This window comes from Hylobates moloch, unplaced genomic scaffold (assembly GCF_009828535.3).
Source record: "Hylobates moloch isolate HMO894 unplaced genomic scaffold, HMol_V3 SCAFFOLD_1, whole genome shotgun sequence".
In the NCBI taxonomy this organism is placed as follows: domain Eukaryota; kingdom Metazoa; phylum Chordata; class Mammalia; order Primates; family Hylobatidae; genus Hylobates; species Hylobates moloch.
Window position 1 is genome coordinate 39,227,601 of NW_026652276.1, and position 17,274 is coordinate 39,244,874.

A 17,274-nucleotide genomic window follows, 5' to 3' on the forward strand; every position below is an offset into this window, starting at 1 on the left:
GAGGGGCAGATCCTCAATTTGTCACTTGTTGGTTTGTCTTTCATATCAGTTACCCTTAATAATTGTAGTAGGCTTCATTTCATCTCTATCCATGAAAGGAGACAGACAAAAGAGCCTGTAATCTAATGTACTTATTGATTTGCCAGAGCCAAAAACCATTCCTGAATTAATGGGCGGTTGATGAAAGATTAGTCAGGCAGAGCCTTTAAAGTATGATGTATATGATATAGCCATCCACCACATAGCAACAGGGATATGTCCTGAGAAATGTGTCCTTAGGCAATTTTGTAATTGTATGAATGTCATAGAGTGTACTTACACAAACCTAGATGGTGGAGCTTGCTACACCCCTAGACCATCTGATACAGCCTGTTGCTCCTAGGCTACAAACCTGTATAGCATGTTCCTGTAGTGAATACTGTAGGCAACTGTAACACAATGGTATTTATGTATCTAAACAAAGGAAAGGTTTGCTCAGTGGCAAACCATGGCTATGACATCACTAGGCAATAGGATTTTCTCTTATTATAATACTTTATTTCTCCATTATAATCTTTTTTTAAATAGGTTTCTTTTTTTAAATTTTACTTTAAGTTCTGGGATACATGTGCAGAACATACAGGTTTGTTACATAGGTACACATGTGCCATGGTGGTTTGCTACACCTATCAACCCATCATCTAGGTTTTAAGCCCTGCATGCATTAGATGTTTGTCCTAATGCTCTCCCTCCCCTTTCCCCCAACCCCCGACAGGCCCCGGTGTGTGATGTTCCCCTCCCTGTGTCCATGTGTTGTCATTGTTCAACTCCCATTTATGAGTGAGAACATGCGGTGTTTGGTTTTCTGTTCCTGTGCTAATTTGCTGAGAATGATGGTTTCCAGCTTCATCCATGTCCCTGAAAAGGACATGAACTCACTCTTTTTTAATGGCTGCATAGTATTCCATGATGCATATGTGCCTCATTTTCTTTATCCTGTCTATCATTGATGGGCATTTGGGTTGGTTCTAAGTCTTTGTTATTGTAAATAGTGCTACAATAAACGTATGTGTGCATGTGTCTTTATAGTAGAATGATTTATAATCCTTTGAGTATATACCCAGTAATGGGATTGTTGGGTTAAGTGGTATTTCTGGTTCTAGATCCTTGAGGAATTGCCACACTGTCTTCCACAATGGTCCAACTAATTTACACTCCCACTAACAGTGTAAAAGCATTCCTATTTCTCCACATCCTCTCCAGCATCTGTTGTTTCCTGAGTTTTTAATGATCACCATTCTAACTGGCGTGAGATGGTATCTCATTGTGGTATTGATTTGCATTTCTCTAGTGACCAGTAATGATGAGCTTTTTTTCCGTATGTTTCTTGGCCACATAAATGTCTTTTGAGAAGTGTCTGTTCACATCCTTTGCCCACTTTTTGATGGGGTTGTTTTTTTCTTGTAAATTTAAGTTCCTTGTAGATTCTGGATATTAGACCTTTGTCAGAAGGATAGATTGCAAAAATGTTCCCCCATTCTGTAGGCTGCCTGTTCACTCTGATGATAGGATGATAGTTTCTTTTGCTGTGCAGAAGCTCTTTAGTTTAATTAGATCCCATTTGTCAATTTTGGCTTCTGTTGCGATTGCTTTTGGTGTTTTCGTCATGAAGTCTTTGCTCAGTCCTATGTCCTGAATGGTATTGTCTAGGTTTTCTTCTAGGGTTTTTATGGTTTTAGGTCTTACATTTAAGTCTTTAATCCATCTTGAGTTAATTTTTGTATAAGGTGTGAGGAAGGGGTCCAGTTTCTGTTTTCTGCATATGGTTAGCCAGTTTTCCCTGCACCATTTGTTAAATAGGGACTCCTTTCCCCATTGCTTGTTTTTGTCAGGTTTGTCAAAGATCAGATGGTTGTAGATGTGTGGTGTTATTTCTGAGGTCTCTGTTCTGTTCCATTGATCTATGTATCTTTTTTGGTACCATGCTATTTTGGTTACTGTAGACTTGTAGTATAGTTCAAAGTCAGGTAGCATGATACCTCTAGCTTTGTTCTTTTTGCTTAGGATTGTCTTGGCTATATGGGCTCCTTTTTTGTTCCATATGAAATTTAAAGTAGTTTTTTCTAATTCTGTGAAGAAAGTCAATGGTAGCTTGATGGGAATGGCACTGAATCTATAAATTACTTCGGGCAGTATAGCCATTTTCATGATACTGATTCTTCCTATCCATGAGCATGGAATGTCTTTCCATTTGTTTGTGTCCTCTCTTATTTCCTTGAGCAGTGGTTTGTAGTTCTCCTTGAAGAGGTCCTTCACATCCCTTGTAACTTGTATTCCTAGGTATTTTATTTTCTTTGTAGCACTTGTGAATGGGAGTTCACTCATGGTTTGGCTCTCTGCTTGTCTATTATTGGTATATAGGAATGCTTGTGATTTTTGCACATTAATTTTGTATGCTGAGACTTTGCTGAAGTTGCTTATCAGCTTAAGGAGTTTTGGGGCTGAGACGATGGGGTTTTCTAAATATACAATCATGTCATCTGTAAACAGAGATAAGTTGACTCCCTCTTTTCCTGTTTGAATACCCTTTATTTCTTTCTCTTGCCTGATTGCCCTGGCCAGAACTTCCAATACTATGTTGAATAAGAGTAATGAGAGTGGGCATCCTTATCTTGTGCTGGTTTTCAAAGGGAATCCTTCCAGATTTCGCCCATTTAGTATGATATTGGCTATGGGTTTGTTTTAAATAGCTTTTATTATTTTGAGATATGTTCCATCAATACCTAGTTTATTGAGAGTTTTTAGCATGAAGAAGTGTTGAATTTTATTGAAGGCTTTTTCTGCATCTATTGAGATAAATCATGTGGTTTTTGTCATTGGTTCTGTTTATATGATGGATTATGTTTATTGATTTGCGTATGGCGAACCAGCCTTTCATCCTAGGGATGAAGCAGAGTTGATCATGGTGGATAAGCTTTTTGATGTGCTGCTGGATTCAGTTTGCCAATATTTTATTGAGGATTTTGGCATCAATGTTCATCAGGGATATTGGCCTGAAATTTTCTTCTTTTGTTGTGCCAGGTTTTGGTATCAGGATTATGCTGGCCTCGTAAAATGAGTTAGGGAGGAGTCCCTCTTTTTCTTTTTCTTCCTTTTTTTTTTCTTGAGATGGAGTCTCGCTTTGTCGCCCAGGCTGGAGTACAGTGGTGCGATCTCAGCTCACTGCAACCCCTGCCTCCCGGATTCAACCAATTCTCTGCCTCAGCCTCCTGAGTAGCTGAGGTTCCAGTCACCTGCCACCACGCCCAGCTAATTTTTGTATTTTTAGTAGAGACGGGGTTTCACCATGTTGGCAAGGCTGGTCTTGAACTCCTGACCTTGTGATCCGCCCGCCTTGGCCTCCCAAAGTGCTGGGATTACAGGCGTGAGCCACCGCGCCCAGCCGAGTCCCTCTTTTTCTATTGTTTGGAGTAGTTTCAGAAGGAATGGTACCAGCTCCTCCTTGTACCTCTAGTAGAATTAGGTTCTGAATCCGTCTGGTCCTGGGCTTTTTTTGGTTGATAGGCTATTAATTACTGCCTCAATTTCAGAACTTGTTATTGGAGGCCAGGCACAGTGGCTCACAGTTATTGGTCTATTCAGGGATTTGACTTCTTACTGGTTCAGTCTTGGGAGGGTGTATGTGTCCAGGAATTTATCCATTTCCTCTAGATTTTCTAGTTTATTTCCATAGAGGTGTTTACTATGTGGGAGTCTAAGTCTCTTTGTAGGTCTCTAAGAACTTGTTTTATGAATCTGGGTGCTCCTGTATTGGGTGCATATATATTTAGGAGAGTTACCTAATGTAAAGGACGAGTTAATGGGTGCAGCACACCAACATGGCACATGTATACATATGTAACAAACCTGCACGTTGTGCACATGTACCCTAGAACTTTAAGTATAATAATAAAAAAAAAGAAAATTCTTTTCTTTAAGAATGTTGAATATTGGCCCCCACTCTCTTCTGGCTTGTAGGGGTTCTGTAGAGAGATCCGCTGTTAGTCTGATGGGCTTCCCTTTGTAGGTAACCTGACCTTTCTCTCTTGCTCCCCTTAACATTTTTTCCTTTGTTTCACCTTGGAGAATCTGACAATTATATGTCTTGGGGTTGCTCTTCTTAAGGAGTATCTTAAATGGTATTCTCTGTATTTCCTGAATTTGAATGTCAACCTGTCTTGCTAGGTTGGGGAAGTTCTCCTGGATAATATCCTGAAGTGTGTTTTCCAACTTGGTTCCATTCTCCCCATCACTTTCAGGTACACCAGCCAATCATAGGTTTGGTCTTTTCACATAGTCCCATATTTCTTGAGGGCTTTGTTCATTCCTTTTCATTCTTTTTTCTCTAATTTTGTCTTCATGCCTTATTTCAGTAAGTTGATCTTCAATTTCTGATGTCCTTTCTTCCGCTTGATTGATTCAGCTATTGATACTTGTGAATGCTTCACGAAGTTCTCTTGCTGTGTTTTTCAGCTCCATCAGGTCGTTTATGTTCTTCTCTAAACTGGTTATTCTAGTTAGCAGTTCCTGTAACCTTTTATCAAGGTTCTTAGTTTCCTTGCATTGGGTTAGAACATGCTCCTTTAGCTTAGAGGAGTTTGTTACTATCCACCTTCTGAAGCCTACTTCTGTCAATTTGTCAAACTCATTCTCCATCCAGTTTTGTGCCCTTGCTGGAGAGGAGTTGTCATCATTTGGAGGAGAAGAGGCATTCTGTTTTTTGGAATTTTCAGCATTTTTGTGCTGTTTTTTCCTCATCTTGGTGGATTTATCTACCTTTGATCTTTGAGGCTGATGACCTTTGGATGGGGTTTTTGTGTGGGGGTCCTTTTTGTTGATGTTACTGCTTTCTGATTGTTAAGTTTTCTTCTAACAGGCCCCTCTTCTTCTAACAGGCCCCTCTTCTGCAGGTCTGCTACAGTTTGCTGGAGGTCTACTCTATACACTGTTTGCCTGGGTATCACCAGCAGAGGCTGCAGAACAGCAAATATTGCTGCCTGTTCCTTCCTCTGAAAGCTTTGTCCCAGAGGGGCACCAGCCTGATGCCAGCTGGAGCTCTCTTGTATGAGGTGTCTGTTGACCCCTGCCAGGAGATGTCTTCCAGTCAGGAGGCATGGGGGTCTGGGACCCACTTGAGGAGGCTGTCTGTACCCTAGCAGAGCTCAATTGCTGTGCTGGGAGAATCCTCCTTGTCAGGATCAGATGCTCTCTTCAGAGCCGGCAGGCAGGAACATTTTAAGTCCGCTGAAGCTGTGCCCACAGCTGCCCCTTCCCCCAGGTGCTCTGTCCCAGGGAGATAGGAGTTTTATCTAAAAGCCCCTGACTGGGGCTGCTGCCTTTCTTTCAGAGATGCCCTGCCCAGTGAGGAGGAGTCTAGAGAGGCAGTCTGGCCATAGCCACTTTGCTGCACTGTGGTGAGTTCTGCCCAGTCTAAACTGCTTGGCCTCTTTAGCACTGTCAGGGGAAAACCGCCTACTCAAGCCTCAGTAATGGTAGATGCCCCTGCCCCCACCAAGCTTGATTGTCCCAGATCAACTTCAGACTGCTGTGCTGGCAGTGAGAATTTCAAGCCAGTGGTTCTTAGCTTGCTGGGCTCCGTGGGAGTGGGACTCACTGAGCGAGACCACTTGGCTCCCTGGCCTCAGCCCCCTTTCCAGGGGAGTGAATGGTTTTGTCTCACTGGGGTTCCAGGCGCCACTGGGGTACAAAACAAAAACAAAAACAAAAAACTCCTGCAGCTAGCTCGGTGTCTGCCCAAACAGCCACCCAGTTTTGTGCTTGAAACCCAGGGCCCTGGTGGTATAGGCACACGTGGGATTCTTCTGGTCTGCGGATTGCAAAAACTGTGGGAAAAGCATAGTATCTGGGCCAGACAGCCCAGTCCCTCGTGGCTTCCCTTGGCTGGGGGAGGTAGGGCCCCAGCTCCTTGCGCTTCCTGGATGAGGCAACACCCCACCCTGCTTCTGCTTGCCCTCCATGGGCTGTACCCACTGCCTAACCAGTCCCAGTGAGATGAACTAGGTACCTCAGTTGGAAATGCAGAAATCACCCGCCTTCTGTGTTTGTCTCGCTGGGAGCTACAGACCGGAGCTGTTCCTATTCGGCCATTTTACCAGATCTCTGCTCCATTATAATTTTATGGGACCACTGTTGTATATATGGTCCATCACTGGCCAAAATGTCATAATGCGATGCATGACTATATATATCTGTACACACACAAAATATATATGTATGTATACAAAGACTAGACATTGTCTTATTACAATAATACAACTTAAAGAGATTTATGACTTTTCAGAATATATTTTAGAACCATAGCTGAGATCAGGGGTCTGCAGACTTTTTCTGTAAATGGCCAAATAGTAAATAATTTTTGCTTTGTGGGCTGTGCAATTTGCTGGATGTACCTAACTGCTTTTGTAGCAAGAAAGCAGCTAAAGACTAATTTGCCAGCAGGCCATAGTTTGCCAATCAGCGCAGATCTCTGAATTGAGTTGGGACATGTTCTTGGTTAGGGAGATCATTTGCCCACAGATGACTTTCTTCTGAAATGAGTTAGATCACTTTAGTAAATTTGTTTCGGTTCCTTTTATTAGATTGAGTCCCATGCAATTGCTGTTTTTGTAGGTAAAAAATGGCCTAATGTTGGCAATTTCACATGGTCAACCAAAAATTTAAAAATATGCTGTTGGGCTGGGCGCAGTGGCTCACGCCTGTAATCCTAGCACTTTGGGAGACCGAGGCAGGTGGATCACCTGAGGTCAGGAGTTCGAGACCAGCCTGCCCAAAATGACGAAATGTGTTAAAAATACAAAAATTAGCCAGGCATGGTGGCTAATCTCACCACCTCCTCCCTTCTCCCCACTCCAGTAGTCCCCAGTGTCTACTATTCCCATCTTTATGTCCGTGTGTACTTAATGTTTACTTCCCACTTAAAAATGAAAACGTGGCATTTGATTTTCTGTTCTTGCATTAATTTGCTTAGGAAAATGGCCTCCAGCTGCATCCATATTGCTGCAAAGGACATGATTTTGTTCTTTTTTATGGCTGCATAGTATTCCATGGTGTATATGTATCACATTTTCTTTATCCAGCCCACTGTTGATGTGCATCTAGGTTGATTCCATGTTTTTGCTATTGAGACTAATGCTGCAGTGAACATACAAGTGCCTGTATCTTTTTGTTTACCACCCTTTCTATTTTATTGAAGGTCTCATTTGTTCTCACTGCTTAACTATTTATATATATATGTAGATAATTGCCATATAATATTTCATTCTAAGCTCTGATAAAAAGTAAAATGAAAAAAATATAACATGAATTCTTAAGTGCCAGCAATTTCTATTTCAAGCACTTTATGTATATTTCTCATTTAATTCTTATAACAATCCATTTACTTCATTATTCATATTTTACTGATGAGGAAACTAAAAGAGAGATTAATGTAACTTGCACGAGGTCCCACAGCTAATAAAAAAAAGTTCTTGGGTTCAAACCTAGACAGTCTGACTAGAGACCCAAGCTTGAAACAATTTTTTATTACTACAGTTTTAATTACCTGTTGGAAATTTTGGAAAACTCTGATGTTCTTGATCATTTCAGATTCAAGATGTCACAGATGAAATGTCTAACCTTCCCACTTAGAGAACTGCTTCTTCTAATTGCCCTTATTTTTCTGGGGCAAAACTGCTTAATCATTATTTACCAAGTTCTGTAGATATCTGCCTTCATAGCCATTCTTACACTAATGCCCTTGGTCCAGGCTTTTATTAGATTATGTCTGGAATATGGAGAGATTGTTCTGAACTCTCGGTGTTTAGTCTCTCTGCTAAACAGATCTCTACAATCTGTACCATCAATCTGCCTTTCTCTTCTTCAGCATGTATTTGGAATAATATTTCTTTGCCTCCTGCTGTTAAAATCTGTTTTTCTTCAACATACAGTTCAAAGGAAATTTCACTCATGGTACCCAGCACACCAGAGTTTCAATCCTATTTCTGTTATTAATTAGGTGTTCGATTGTTAGCAGGAGAGGGGGAGACCAGCTCCCTTACACATAAAGTTCATGTGATTTAATATATAGTCTTGTAATAACTATTTTAACTTCTCAGATATTTTTATATGCACTTACTGATTATTAGTCACATTTCAGGTAAGATTGCTACATAAAACTATAAGCATTTAATATATATTTAACAATGAATGAATGAATGACTCACTTTTGAATAAGGGTTTGCAAGTGTTGGATAGTGTGGTATTTTCATCAACATTTGCTGGTTCCTAACTTCCACAGCTCTCATTACAGTCTTGTTACAGTGTTGGGTGTGTTAGGCTTCAGGGACAGGCCTCTGACCTTCTTCTGTCCTCCTTTGATCTGCCTTGAGACTCTGAGTGTTTCCCTGAGTTCTGTGAGCCACTCTGGGAAATTAATCGAGCCCAAAAAGGAGTCTTGGGAACCCCCACTTGAAGCTGGTGGGTCAGAAGTTCTGGAGACCCTGACTTGCAACCAGTCTCTGGTCTAGTGGGGGTGAGGGCATAGTCTTAGGATCTCTACAAAAAAAAGAAAAAAAAAATTAGCCGAGTGTGATGGCATGCACTTGTGGACCACTTGAGCCTGGGAGGTCGGAGCATAATGGCGCCGCTGCACTCCAGCCTGGGCAACAGAGCAAGACCTTGTCTAAAAAAAAAAAAAAAAAAAAAAAGAAAGAAAGAAAAACCAAAAAGGGTAAAAGTATAACTGGTTTTGATAAGAAAACGTTTTTACAATAATAATAGTTATTCAAATAATAGTTATACATGTTAATTGTAGCAAATTTGCTGCAGAAAACTGTCAGAAACTACAGTAAACTGTCATCCATGATCCCACTGCAGAGAAAACCATTGCTGACATTTTTGAGCATTTCCTACCAGTTCCCCCCTTCCAAAGTTGAATTATTTATAAACTGTCACTCTGAGGAATGTTGATTGTGTTTGTAAGAAAACTCATGGCTTAGGAGCCAGAGTAAGCAGGACTACTATGTTAAACAGCAGGTTTGACTAATATATTTTCTTAATTGCATCAAACACTAGTGTTAATAATATTAAGTCAAAAGTCTTCACAGATTATTTTTCTCAAGAGGATTTCAGTGCTTCAGTGTGCACATTAACATCAGTTCCACTTTATTTTCAGTGATGTCATAGTAATGAGATGTTATAAGTGAATATAAATCTCTCTCTAAAGAGATTATTGATTTGTTTTATTTTACTTAAGATTTGAATTGAAAATCCAGGAGACAGCTAAAAATTTAAATATTGTGTAGTGTAAAAAGGAATAAAGTATTCCTTTTTTTTTTTTTTAAGACAGAGTCTTGCTCTGTCGCCCAGGCTGGAGTGCAATGGTGTGATCTCGGCTTACTTCAACCTCTGCCTCCCAGGTTCAAGTGATTCTTCTGCCTCAGCCTCCCGTATTATTACAGGCGCCTGTAATAATAGCTGGTATTACAGGCGCCTGCCACCATGCCCAGCTTATTTGTATATTTTTAGTAGAAACAGGGTTTCACTATGTTTGCCAGGCTGGTCTTGAACTCCTGACCTCAAGTAATTCACCCGCCTTGGCCTCCCAAAGTGCTGGGATTACAGGTATGAGCCACCATGCCGGGCCCCAAGTATCTTTTATGAAGAAATTACTTGAGCCTATCCTTTTGCTAAATAAGAGTGAAAACTGATAGAGGCTGTAGTAGAATAATGGCCTTCCAAAGATGTCCATGTCCTAATTCCTGAAACCTATGAATATGTTACTTTCTGTTGCAAGAGACTGTGTTCAAAGAGACTTTGAAGATGTAATTAAGAATATTGAGATGGGGATATTATCCTGGATTATTTAGGTGTGTCCAATATAATCACATAGGTCTTCTTAAGGGGAAGGCAGAAAGATCAGAAGAAGATAAGACAATGTGATGACGCATAGAATTAGAGAAAGATTAGAAGATGCTATGCTGCTGGCCTTAAAGATGGAGGAAGGGGGACCACATGCCAGGAAATTTAAGTGGCTTCTAAAAGCTAGAAAAGACAATGAAATGGATTCTCCTTTGTAGCCTCCAGAAGAAATGCAGCCCTCTGACAACTTTATTTTAGGACTCTGACCTCCAGAATGTGAAGACAGTAAATTAATTTTGTTGTAAGTTACTAAGTTTGTGATCATTTTTTATAGCAGCAATAGGAAATACGGAGGGAATATATCTTTCTCATTCTTGATGTTTCCTACTATGTTAAAGGAGCTCAATTAGTTTAACTCCTAGTCTTTTTCTACCCTCTCATTTCTTCCTAGAGGAGGAATGGCTTGTCTGGTAAATTTGGGAAGCAAAAATTGGGCAAGTTTATCTCAATTCCTTCTTTCTTCTCTCATACAGGGAAGCCTCTGGTGATTCAGTTACCTCTGACTGGCTTGTTGAATTTAATTTTAGTGCTCGGTTATGAGGATTATTTGGCTCTCACAGTAAGCTGTATCCAGAAACTTGACCATTGTCAGTAGCAAAAATTATATGTTGGCTTCCAGCTGCTACTCGTTATTTGTTTATTTTTTATTTTTTTAATTTTAATTTTCTTTTTTTATATATTTTTTGAGATGGGATCTCACTTTGTCCCTCAGGCTGTAGTGCAGTGGCACATTCATAGCTCACTGCAGCCTCAAACTCTTGGGCTCAAGTGATCCTCCCACTTCAGTGTCCCAGGTAGCTGGGACTATAGGCATATGCCACAATGTATGGCTAATTTTTTAATTTTTGGTAGAGATGGGGTCTCACTTTGTTGCTGAGGCTGGTACACCAATCCTTTGACACAGCAAATCCAATTCTAGATTTTTATCCAAGAGAAATGGAAACATTTGTCTGCAAAAATACTTGTATAGGTATGTTCATAACAGCCTTATTTACAATAGTCCCAAACTGGAAACGCTGGTACATTGATACAATGGAATTCTATTCAACAATCAAAAAAAATAAACTGGGAAAAGCTAAGGAAAAAAACCACATTCATTGCTTCTGATAGGGATTGGCAAGAAAGTGATACAAGGAAACTTTCTGGATAGTTGGAAATGTTCTATATAAGATATCCATTTGTCAAAAGTATACAGGTAAAGAGTTTGCACCCTGGGCCCTAGAGCCAAGCTCTTGCTGTGTGTGGCTGAACGCTGGGTACCAGCTCTGCTGCTACAGAGATCTTGCCTTTACTCCAATCCTAGAGCTACTCTAATACTGCACTCACTAGTGCTCTTATTCTCAGTTCTCTTAGCTGTTTAACAAGCATCTGCATCTCGCATTCTGTTACGCAGCAGCAAGGATCCCTGCATCCCAGACACCAATGCCATTACTACCTGGGAACTCAGAACTGCCGTACCTCCACACATTTGTGCATCAGGCCTGAGTTCTGTGATTATTCCATGGGTGCCACTCATCAGGCACCAGTGTCAAGACGGATCCCTTCAGCCATAGCTTCTCCGGTGGGAAAAAAAATAGATTGGGGCGATCTTAGCAGTCATTGCCACCAAAGACCCCAAAAACTCTTGCTGCCACTGCAGAAACTCACAACATTGGCTGCTATGGATCCCTGTGATTTTTATCCATACCAATCTCAGCAGACAGAGCGGCACAGAGACCACACAGCTGGCACCCTGACTAGTGCCAGAACCACTGCACCCCACCCCATGGAGAAAAGTCAGTCCACAATGAAACTAGCCCATAAAGTCTACAAAAGGTAACTGTTCCACTAAGAGCACAGACATTAATGTAAGGCAACAAGAAAAATGGGAGACATAATACCACCTAAAAAACATAACCTCCCAGTAGCTGACCCCAAAGAAATGGACATATATAAACTACCTCTCAAAGAATACAAAATAATTGCTTTAAGTTTAGTGAATTTAAAAAAAATACAGAGAAACATTTCACTGAAATCAGCAAAACAATAGATAACCAAAATAAGAAATGTAACAGATTAAAATTATTTTTTAAAAAAAATCAAATTCTGGAGCTGAAAAATACAATTAATGAACTAAAAAATGCAGTAGAGAGCATTAACAGCAGACTTGATGAAGCAGAAGAATTAATACGTGAACTCAAAGACAGATTATTTCAAAACACAGTCAGAGAAGAAAAAACGAAGCTTAGAATATTTAAAGCTTATACGATTTTCTCAAAAGAGAAAATATCCTAGTTATAGGAGTTTAAGCAGGAGAAGAGAAGGACAAAGGGCCAGAAAGTTTACTTAAATAAATAATAGCAGAAAAATTTCCAAATCTGAGGAAAGGTATAAATATCCAGGTATGAGAAGGCCAAAGGTCTCCAATCAGATTCAACCTGAACAAGAGTACACTAAGATATATTATAATCAAACTGTCAAAAATCAAAGATGAAGAGAGCATCCTGAAAGTAGCAAGAGAAAAGCAAATCACATACAAAGGAGTTCCAATAAGGCTAGAAGTGGATTCTCAGGAGAAACCTACAGGCTGGTAGAGAGTGGGATGATAAATTCAATGTGCTGAAGGAAAAAAGAAAACTGTCAACCAACAGTACTTGACAAAGTTGACCTCCAGCAATGATGGAGATAAAAGCGTTCTCAAACAAAAACTGAGGTAGTTCATCACCACCAGATGTGTCTTACAAGAAATGATAAAGAGAGTTCTTCAAGCTGAGAGGAAAGGATGCTAATGAGTAACACAAAAACATGTAAAAGTATAAAACTCATTGGTACAATTACACAAATTTAGAATAATAGTATAATGGTGGGTCTTTAATATGAATGTTAAAAAACAAAACTATTAAAAATAATGGCTACAATAGGCCTGGTGCGGTGGCCCATGCCTGTAATCCCAGCACTTTGGGAGGCTGAGGAAGGCAGATCACCTGAGGTCAGGAGTTCAAGACCAGTCTGGCCAACATGGTGAAACCTTATCTTCACTAAAAAAAATACCAAAAATTAGCTGGGCCTGGTGGCAGGTGCCTGTAATCCCAGCTACTCGGGAGACTAAGGCAGGAGAATCACTTGAACCTGGGAGGTGAAGGAGCCAAGATCATGCCACTGCACTCCAGTCTGGGCAACAAGAACAAAACTCTATCTAAAAAAAAAAAAAAAAAAAAAAGACCAAGCAGCAGCTTCCCTGCTCCTTCTGGGATCTCCATCTGGTTGAGCCCACCTGCTTCCACTCCTGCATTGACCATGTCTGTCATGGTGACCCAGAAGTCCTAAAAAGTGTCCACCAGAGGTGGCCCTCTGGCCCTCAGGCCTTCAGCAACTGCTTCTATGTGCGTGGGCCCGGTGCCCGCATCAGCTCTTTGAGCTTCTCCCAAGTGGGCAGCAGCAGCTTTTGGGGTGTCCTGGGTGGAAGTTATGGTGGGGTCAGCGGCATGGGAAGCATCACTGCCATCACAGTCAACCAGAGCCTGCTGAGCCCCCTTAACCTGGAGGTGGAACCCAACATCCAGGCCTTGTGCACCCAGGAGAAGGACCCTCAACAACAAATTTGCCTCCTTCATAGACAAGGTACAATTCCTGGAGCAGCAGAACAAGATGCTGGAGATCAAGTGGAGCAGCAGCAGAAGACGGCTCAGAGCAACATGGACAACATGTTCGAGAGCTACATCAACAACCTTAAGCAGCAGCTGGGCTTGGAGAGGCTGAAGCTTGAGGCAGAGCTTGGCAACATGCCGGGGCTGGTGGAGGACTTCAAGAACAAATACGAGGATGAGATCAACAAGCATACAGAGATGGAGAATGAATTTGTCCTCATCAGGAAGTATGTGGATGAAGCTTATATGAACAAGATAGAGCCAGAGTCTTGCCTGGAAGGGCTGACTGAAGAGATCAACCACCTCAGGCAGCTGTATGAAGAAGAGATCCAGAAGCTGCAGTCCCAAATCTTGGACACATCTGTGGTGCTGTCCATGAACAACAGCCACTCCCTGGACATGGACAGCATCATCGCTGAGGTCAAGGCGCAGTACGAGGAGATGGCCAACCACAGCCAGGCTGAGGCTAAGAACATGTACCAGATCAAGTATGAGGAACTGCAGACGCTGGCTGGGAAGCACGGGGATAACCTGCGGCATGCAAAGACTGAGATCTGAGATGAACCAGAACGTCAGCCAGCTCCAGGCTGAGATTGAGGGCCTGAAAGGCCAGAGGGTTTCCCTGGAGGCTGCCATTGCAGATGCCGAGCAGCGTGGGGAGTTGGCTGTTAAGGATGCCAGTGCCAAGCTCTCCAAGCTAGAGGCTGCCCTGCAGCGGGCCAAGCAGGACATGGCGTAGCAGCTGCATGATTACCAGGAACTGATGAACATCAGGCTGGCCCTGGACATCAAGATCACCATCTACAGGAAGCTGCTGGAGGGCGAGGAGAGCCGGTTGGAGTCTGGGATGCAGAACATGAATATCCATACGAAGACCACCAGTGGCTATGCACTGAGCTCGGCCTATGAGGGTCTCACAAGCCCCAGCCTCAGCTGTGGCCTCAGCTCCAGCTTTGGCTCTGGCATGGGCTCCATCTCCTTCAGCCACACCAGCTTCACCAGGGCCATGGTTGTGAAGAAGATTGAGATCCACGATGGGAAGCTGGTGTCCGAGTCCTCTGACGTCCTGCCTAAGTGAACAGCTGCAGCAGCCCCTCCCAGTGTGCCCCTCCTGCAGCTGCCCCAGAGCTTGGGAGGGAGGCCGCTGTGCAGGGGAGCACAGGGAACAGAAGACCCACCTGAGGCTCAGCCCTAGCCCTCAACCCACCCGTTGGGGAGTTTACTGCCTGGGGATCCCCCTTGCCCACTTCTCCAGCTACAAAACAATTCAATTGCTCTTTTTTTTTTTTTTTTTTGGTCCAAAATAAAACCTCAGCTAGCTCTCCAAAAAAAAAAAAATTTAAAAAATTTAAAAACAATAATAATAATGGCTACAATAATTTATTAAGGGATATACAATATAAAAAGATGTAAATTGTGACATCAAAACCATAAAATGTCAGGCAGGGTAAAGTGTATGCAATCAAAGTTAAGTTGTAATCAGCTTAACATAGCCTGTTATAACTATAATCTGTTTTATGTAAGCCTCATGGTAAACACAAAGCAAAAACCTATAGTGGATAAACGAAAGATACAAAGTAAGGAATTAAAGTATACCACTAGAGAAAAATCGTCTAATCACAAAGGAAGAAGGCATGAAAGGAAAAAAGAACAAACTGTAAAACAACCAGAAAACAATGAACAAAATGGTAGTACTAAGTCATTACCTATCAATAATTACCTTGAATGTAAATAGATTAAATTCTTCAACCAAAAGACAGACTGGCTGAATAGGTTAAAAACACACACACACACACACACATACACACACACACACACACACACACACACACACACAAAGACTTAACTGTATGCTGCCTGGAAGAGACTCACTTCACCTATTTTTTTTTTTTTTTTTTTTGGGGGAGGGGTTCCCCCCGTTCGCCCCGGGGGGGGGGCGGTGGGTACCTTTTGGCTCACTGCAAGCTCTGCCTCCCAGGTTCATGCCATTCTCCTGCCCCAGCCTCCCAAGTAGCTGGGACTACAGGCACCCATCACCACGCCCAGCTAATTTTTACATTTTTAGTAGAGACGGGGTTTCACCTTGTTAGCCAGGATGGTCTCGATCTCCTGACCTTGTGATCCACCTGCCTCAGTCTCCCAAAGTGCTGGGATTACAGGCGTGAGCCACCGCGCCCAGCCAAGACTCACTTCACCTTTAAGGACACATTTAGGTTAACCGAAAGGATGGAAAAAGATACTCCATTCAAATGGAACCAAAAGAGAGTGGGGTTAGATATAATTATATGAGGTGCAGTACACCGACACGGTTTGGATATTTTGTCCCCTCCCAATCTGATGCTGAAATATGACTTCCATTGTTGGAGGTGGGCCTGGTGAGAGGTGTTTGGATCTTGGAGGCAGAGCCCTCATGGATGGCTTGGTACTGTCCCCATGGTGATAAGTGAGTCCTCACGGGATTTGGTTGTTTAAGGGAGTATTGTGCCTCCCCCTTCTTCTCTTACTCCTTTTCTCACCATGTGATGCACTGGATCCCAATCCCCTTCCACCATAAGGAAAAGCTCCCTGAGGCCTCATCAGAAGCAGATGCTATAGCACCATAATTCCTGTACGGTTGGCAGAACCATGAGCCAATTAAACCTCTTTTATTTATAAATTACCCAGCTTCAGGCATTTCTTTATAGTAACACAAAAATTGACACACACTTTGTCAAAAAACTATAAAATGAGACAATTATTATATAATGAAAAGGGATCAATTCATCAAGAAGATACAATAATTGCAAATATGTGTGCATGCAACATCAGAGTTCCTAAATATATAAAGCAAATATTAATAGATCTGAAGAGATAGATAGCAATGCAATAATAGGAGACTTTAATACCCCACTATCAACAATGGACAGATACCCAGACAGAAATTCAGTAAGGAAACACTGGAATTCAACTACATTTTAGACCAAATGGACATAACATATATATGCAGAACATTCCATCCAATATTAACAGAATACAAATTCTTCTCAAGAACACATGGAACATTCTCCAGAGTAGATCATATCTTAGGCCACAATATAAGTCTTAAAAATTTATTAATTGAAATTAGGTAGCTTTTTCAATTGCAGTGGTATGAAACTCGAAATAATAAGAACATTTCACAAATATGTGGAAATTAAACATCATGATCCTAAACAACAAATGGGTCAAAAAAAATTTAAAGGGAAATTTAAAAAATCTTAAAACTGCCAGGAACAGCAGCTACACCTGTAATCCCAGCAGTTTGGGAGGCTGAGGTGGGTGGGTCACCTGAGGTCAGGAGATCGAGACCAGCCTGGCCAACATGGTGAAACCCCGTCTTACTAAAAATACAAAAAATTAGCCAGGAGTGGTGGTGGGCACCTATAATCCCAGCTACTCGGGAGGCTGAGACAGGAGAATCTCTTGAACCCGAGAGGCAGAGGTTGCAGTGAGCCCAGATCACACCATTGCACTCCAGCCTGAGCAACAAGAGTGAAACTCCATCTCAAGACAAATAAATAAAATTAAAATCTTGAAACAAAAATGGAAATACAATATCCCAAAACTTAAGAGATGTTGCAAAAGAAGTTCGAAGAGAGAAGTTTATAGCAATGAATGCCTGTATCAAAAAAGAAGAAAAGCCCTAAATAAACAACCTAATGTTATCCCTTGAGGAACTAGAAAAAGAAGAACA

The 17,274-nt window shown here is 41.6% G+C and overlaps 1 protein-coding gene and 1 pseudogene across 6 annotated transcripts in view; both read left to right on the forward strand.

Moving 5' to 3' along the window:
- The window catches only part of ICA1L (islet cell autoantigen 1 like), an 89,417-nt gene that overhangs the window by 12,708 nt on the left and 59,435 nt on the right, over positions 1 to 17,274 (forward strand). The gene's annotated exons all lie outside the window — the stretch shown is intronic.
- On the forward strand, positions 5,863 to 15,403 carry LOC131383543 (keratin, type II cytoskeletal 8-like; annotated as a pseudogene).